This window comes from Coptis chinensis, chromosome 6 (assembly GCF_015680905.1).
Source record: "Coptis chinensis isolate HL-2020 chromosome 6, ASM1568090v1, whole genome shotgun sequence".
Classification (NCBI taxonomy): domain Eukaryota; kingdom Viridiplantae; phylum Streptophyta; class Magnoliopsida; order Ranunculales; family Ranunculaceae; genus Coptis; species Coptis chinensis.
This window is the reverse complement of record NC_141461.1, coordinates 28,038,579-28,045,249: the sequence shown is the minus strand read 5'-3', so window position 1 is coordinate 28,045,249 and position 6,671 is coordinate 28,038,579.

Here is a 6,671-nt window from a genome sequence, read left to right as displayed (position 1 = left end):
TGTTTTAATCTGTCTACAACTTTATTCTTTCTAGTTCCCTCTCATTTAGAATCGGATTTTTCAGGAAGCTTATGTTTAGACCTTGTCACTGGTTGACCACCACTTGACACTCTTTTCTCATTCTTACCTTTGGGAGGTAGGCTCTTTTTTAGACCGTGACTTGTCTCCAATCTTGCTGCAATGAAACTGGCTTCTTGCATGCATGACTCCCACTTGAGGTCCAGGAATTACTTCAGCACACGAAAGTGCTATACAGAAGGTACCATCCGGCTCCATTGTGATCTCGTTATGCATCTCTGCTTCTAGACCCTCTTTTTCAACTCTATCAACCCAACTCACAGTAGCCTTGCTGATTTCTTCAAGTTCCACTTCCTTCCACTGATTCTTGATATTCTTAAAATAGCAACTTTTTATCCTAACGAATAGTGATTTTGCTAGGAATAAGAAAACTAAATTATTCTACGTTTAGATCAAAGTTCTACTCTCGATTATCATGCAATAACTTGAGTAAAGATTCGTTCCACTCCTAATTGCTTAGAACGTAACAATTTCACTAATTTAACAATTAACCAATATGATGAGAGTAATTATTGTCACTATAACTAATATGGTGAAAACTATGATTTAGGATATTCTAATTTAAACTATGACAATTGAATAATAAGATTGAATATGAGAAAGAATTAGGGAGATTTGATATCCACCTTGATTAATCCCTAACATGCTAGTATGGAGTTTGTTGCAAATCCTAATATTTATGTTTTCACACAAGGTTTAATATAAAGGTTAGATCTTTTTATCTCTAATTATTCATGGCATCTATAACCAACTAATAATTAGAATGAGAGGAAGTTGAAACCCATTCTCATGGTGAATAAACTACCCTCTAAAATTGAAGCTCTCTAATACAACTATTCTATACTAACACATCAAGTCTTCATCAAAGCTTCAATCAAACACTTCTAATAGAAATTTAGCTATGGTTCATTAGACTATCATGGAATACATAAGAAGAAGAAGAAGACATAATTAAAAGAATACTTGTATTGAAAATTGACTTGTATTGTATTAATGGTGGCTGGGCTAATAAAACATAAAACTCGGTTTAGACTAAATTCAATAACTAATGGGAGAGAGGGATAAATTAATTAACTAAGGGTTGAGATATGAGAGGGGAGAGTTAAAGTTTTGCCTTAGTCCTCTTTATATAGGAGAGGGCTAGGTTTACAATTTTGTGCATGGGCTTTGGAGCTATGTTTTGGGCCACTAAATCAAGCCCAAAACCTAATTATTTAAGTCCAAAAAGGGTTTCTCTACTAGAAATTACTGCAACAGCCTTTTCATCCACTTTTACTTCTTTGATTAGATCAAGGCCTAGACCATTAGAAAGCGCTTTCTGAGATGGTCGTTTTGACATATAATAGGTCTAATTCCGAAGTCTGAGTCCAAAGATACGGTTTACGGAAAGTATGTTAACTTTTATACTCTATTTCTGCCCGCGTTGACTTTGACTTTTTAGCTTTTACTGGGCTTTAAAAAGGTTTTTTCTCCTTGAAACTTGGGTTTTAACCATAGAACTTCTTAGCAACCAACATTTGCTCATTTCTCTTACAAAAGTGATATTTCTTCAAATAATTGATTCCAAGACCTGAAATACACAAAAGTACGTAAACAGTACTAACTCTTATTTATTATAAACATAATTGGTCTATATGTAATGTTATTAAGGAGTTAAAACTACAGTTTTGGGCTCTTATCAAACCACCCCCAAATAGCATTTTGTTTGTCCTCAAGCAAATATGAGAAATTAAAATAAGTGACCAAAAATGGAGTTTTAACTAATCTCATTTCGCCGAGTACGATTGCATTGACCATATGCAATAAGGCCTTAAACCACTAGAAACTCCTTAGTGGACGAGTTATAACCTCGTGAGAGTTTACAGAGAAGAAACTCACAAACTTCATTTATACTATAACAACTAAGAAATAAGATTATTGTTTCCTTATTTATTCTCAGATATCTATACATCTCACTAGCAATGAAATAAGAATAATCAATTCGAAACCTAAACCAATACATGCATAATAATCAATCATCTACGGATAAACATATATATAATGAACTATGCTATGAAATGCAATAACAGGTCCGTTTCTAAAACTTTGGTATAGCGTCCTTAAGTAGGTTCTCACAAATATGTCAAGACAAAAACACTCTAATTTTTCCACTCAAGTTTCGCTCACTCCAGTGTGCAATGGGCACACTTTTCCTCACAAACTTAATGACATACAAGGAAGCCGAAATCGATCAAACACATCTGCCACTTACTATCACACTAACCTATTCCTAATTGAGCTATAGGTCTTTATTAGGTGTTGCGGGGATTAGGTGATGGTTTAAAGAATGAAAGAAATGGATATTCAAAAGAAAAAGTCTAAGATAATAGGATCTTCACAATATGTAACTAGAGAAAACCTTGTTCTTACTTTGCTTCTACATTTTGTTTCCATCCTTAGCCATTTTTTTCTTTTTCTTTTGGCTTTTGATTACTTTGATTCTGTTTTTGGAGTTTTAACTTTTTATTTTATTTTATTTTTTTTTTCTTTGGATGGAAACTTTCTTTTCTTTTCTTATTTGAAGCAACTAACAAATTCTTGGTTTTCCATAGGTCTTTCTCTTTTCTTTTCTTCATTTCATCTCTATTCTCGGACTCATTCAAAAATGGGTAAGCTGATTTTCTTTTTATTTTTTTTTTTGTAAAAGCGTAAAAGGATTTTTGGTTTATGAAAAAACTAAAGAAAGACTCGAGAGGAAATGCCTAGCGAAAAAATAATTTTATATAGGTTTGAATTTCTGACTATATCGATCCCGAAAAAAGGCCTAAATTCTTACTTAGGATATGGTATAGTGATCAAGCAAGTGGCCGTGTGATTTCTCTATTCGGAATTTACTTCTCCTTTGTGTCATTACTCAGATATTTCACTCATATAAGGCTTTTAGGTTATATTCTCACTAGATTTGTAGAATAAGTACTCTAGCCTAGATTTGATAAACTTACTGCCAATACAAACATAGATACTCATGCAATATATTTATGGAAAGATGCAATGACTATTACCTACATATTAACCTAAGTTTCTAAAAACTATTCTAATTTAAGAGCTAAAGTGAAACTTCTAGACTACTATAATCACAAAAAAGAAATAATACCAATATCCCTTAGTGCATAGTATAAAAGAAACTATAGCATATATATAGGTAAGAAACTATATATAGCATATATTTATATATGGGTGGGATATAGGAACAGTCACTGTAGCCACATTCTAGGCACAGTTACTCCAATCCACCGATCTGTTTCCAATCCTACAGATATAGGGTTGTCTCAATTAGCCAAATACGAAATAAACAAAATTTCGAAACAAAAATACGAAAAATCTCCAAAATTAGATCGAGAACTCCTCTCAAACTTCTCTCTCTCAAACTCTTCCTTCTTCACTATTAAGTGCTTGATCGGAATTAAATTGCGAATCGAAATCGTTCAACTAATACTCAAGTACATATGGATGTATATCAGTCGACGTGACATTCTCGACTTTTTCTCCCCCACCGTCTTGTACTTCCTTGGGTTCTTCTACCTCTACATCATTGCAAATGTCATTTGTGTACCGCCAATACTCATCGTCATCACCGTCGAAAGGTTGAAAAGGATCCATATAAAATTTCAAGAGTTTAGGTAGGTTTTTGTTTTTTTTTATATATACTAAGGAGAGGGTTTATGAATTGAGATAAAAGTTAAAAATAAATGAACCGCGCGGTATTGGTCATGTTTATATAGACATAGCACGCGGTGTTTCAAACACGACGCGGTTTCTGGAAAACTGCGTGGGCTTAGGCTTCAGTGGCGCGGTTTTGAGAAAGTCACGTGGACTACACGGCGCGGTTTATTCAAAACCGCGTCATTTGATGTCAACTATTTGATATCGCTCCTAAAGTTGGTTGGTGTTTTTTTGGTTCGGTATTTGGTTTGGTTCAAAAATTTGGTGTTTTCTTGGTTTCTCTCCTAAAGATGCTCTAACAATCTCAATTTGATTACTAACTCTACTCTTGTCAAAAAAGTACTATGCTCTCACCTAACAATAATCTCAATTTGATTACCAAAAAATAAAGACAAAATAATAATGAGATGCATATAGGGAGGCAGGTCCTTTTAATATTCATAAACTGAGCAACAGTTGGTCATTTTAGATTATCACATAAAAGGCAACACCCGCAAATGCAGTAGTGATACCATGCTAATTAGGTAAAATGTGGTGTCACTTTAATGAACCACAAATTAATTATGGGCCAAAAGTTTGAGTATAAATATGTGCATGGGACGACTAACAATATCAAACCAACTCAAAAGTAGTTCACACATATGAAAGTAGATAAACTAAAGAGATATGACCGTGTCGAAGAACGGTTTTGCGTATATAGCCATTGCAATATCAAAAAGTATTAACAGACAATTCTACAAGTATCAGCTTCTCACCTTTATGCCTTAGTTTAAAACCTTTTAAAATATTTTTCTAAAACTTCTACTGACCTGAATTTGACGGCTAAGGCTAAATCAAACTCATTAAGGAGAACTAAGTTCACTTAAAAATATAATGTTAAAACATCCCTCGGAAACTATGGCATGGTTCAGAAGAGTTTTACAAACAAACAAACAAAAAACATCAGCAATATACATCCAGTTGAGTACCCAAAAAGAATCACTAAAGCAATCCAGATACGTGTTAAACAAGATTGCAGCCAAATTAAAACAGGCCATGTATAAATAATACCTTTAAAAAAATTCCAAACACCCTATTTGATGAAATTTTAAATCAAAAGAGCATTATAAAACCTTTATAGAATGCTTAACAGATAACAAAAAAATGAACGTAAAATCTTACTTACTAATAAGAAATCACTTCCATGGCAAAAGCAACGCACTCCATTCCAAGTTCAATGCTAAGAGAACACTGCTATGATTCTGAAATGCAAGATAAGTTAAAAGACGCAGACATATAAATTTATATATAATTGAGATACTATGCTAGGGTTTCCAAAGCGAATCCTTAAGAATCAGAGTGAAGGGCAACCAATCTCCAATCCCAATTTGACAACTTACAATAATAAACTGTTAGAGCATCTTTAGGTGAGATACTATCCTAGCATCAAACACCAAATTTCATGCTAGGATTTCATCTTCAGGAGAGATACATGTTGATGAAAACACCAAACCAAGCACCAAATAGGCCAAAATTTAGTGTTTGGTTTGGTGTTGTATTAAATCCCTCTCGCGGTTTTTCAAACACCGCATGGGCTTGGGCTAGACAGTGTGCTTCTATGGCGCGGTTTTGAGAAAACCGCATGGGCTTGGGGTAGATTATGGGCTTCAATGACGCGGTTTTGTGAAAACCGCGCGTTGTTTACAACACCGCGTGCTCTAAACGAAAAAACAGGCAAAAAACGACTATATTTTTCTTTCACTATAAATTGAAGCACTCACACAGTAGGTTTTACACTCACTTCTATTCTCCACTCTCTACTTTCTACTCTAAACTACAATGACTAGTGAATAGCCAAAAACAAAATCTAGAGGGGCTTCATGGATACAAGAAGAAGATGTTGCTCTCACCAATAGTTGGCTACAAGTTAGTCAAGATGGTGTAGTAGGAAATGAGCAAAAATCAAATGAATTTTGGAGTAGGATTCTAAATACATTTCATGCAAATCTAGGAAGAGTGACCGAACGCAACTTCACAGGCATGAAACATTGTTGGACTCTCGACTAATATCAACAAGTTCTATGCTATTCTTTCTAAGATTCAAGCAACTCCTCCAAGTGGCTATAATGACAATATGATTGTAAGTATTTACTTTTTATTTGTTATTTTGATTCACAAATACATTTTTCAATTCTAATTTAGTTTTTTCTTAATTGGTAGGTTGAGGAAGCAATAAATGCATATGGGATGCATAATGGGGTTTGGAAGTGGATGCAATGTTATAATATGGTGAAAGACTCCCCAAATTGAAGAGACTACAATTAATAAATGAATTGCGACCCAAAAAGTCGAAGTCAAACAAATTGGGGAAGGAGGTTCATCGGGTTCAATATCAATCTGCGACAATTCAACCAATGGATTATGATCCACACGAAATTGATGGGCATGAGGATAGGCCTATTGGAAAGAAAGAATAAAAGAGAATAAGGCAAAAAGATAAAGAAGAAGGTGATTCTAAAGTGGAGAAATATGCTAAGAAACTTGATGATTTTCTTGTGGAACTTTCTAAAATCACTAAAGAAAGCAAAGAATTGGAAGCTCAAACACAATTGAAGAAAGATAAGATGGAATCCGAAAAAAAATCAATTGAAGAAAAATGCGATGGATTGGACGCTCCAAATCCAAAAAGAAAAACTTCATTGATGAAAGATGCGCTCCGAGTTCGAGAAGATGAAAATGATGTTAAAATACTAGAAATGAAATTAGAAGGATTACTCGTAGATGAACGCGAAATTTGGCAACTCAAAAAAGCAGAAATTTTACAAAAAATGAAGAATCGAGTTGCCAATATCACTGGTAGTAATCAAAGTAGTACATAGTCTAAATGATTTACTTCCTACTTATGTCTTTTA